This window comes from Penaeus monodon, chromosome 10 (genome assembly GCF_015228065.2).
Source record: "Penaeus monodon isolate SGIC_2016 chromosome 10, NSTDA_Pmon_1, whole genome shotgun sequence".
NCBI classification, from domain to species: Eukaryota; Metazoa; Arthropoda; class Malacostraca; order Decapoda; family Penaeidae; genus Penaeus; species Penaeus monodon.
The window spans coordinates 16969501-16969710 of NC_051395.1; positions in this window are offsets into that span (position 1 = coordinate 16969501).

Consider the following 210-nt stretch of genomic DNA (forward strand, 5'->3'; position numbering starts at 1 on the left):
GAATACGCTCGACAGCTAAATGGAGCACATGATGTCAAGTTAAAATTGTATAAAGCATCAGTTTGTTCTGTATTTTGTGGTATTATATTGTATGGTGTAAGTTCCCTGTCTTTTTATGTACCCCAATGAGCGGATTTTTAATATATACTTAAGATACAAGGAAGATGGAATTAGGAAAATAAAAAAAAAATAAAATAATAATAATAATAT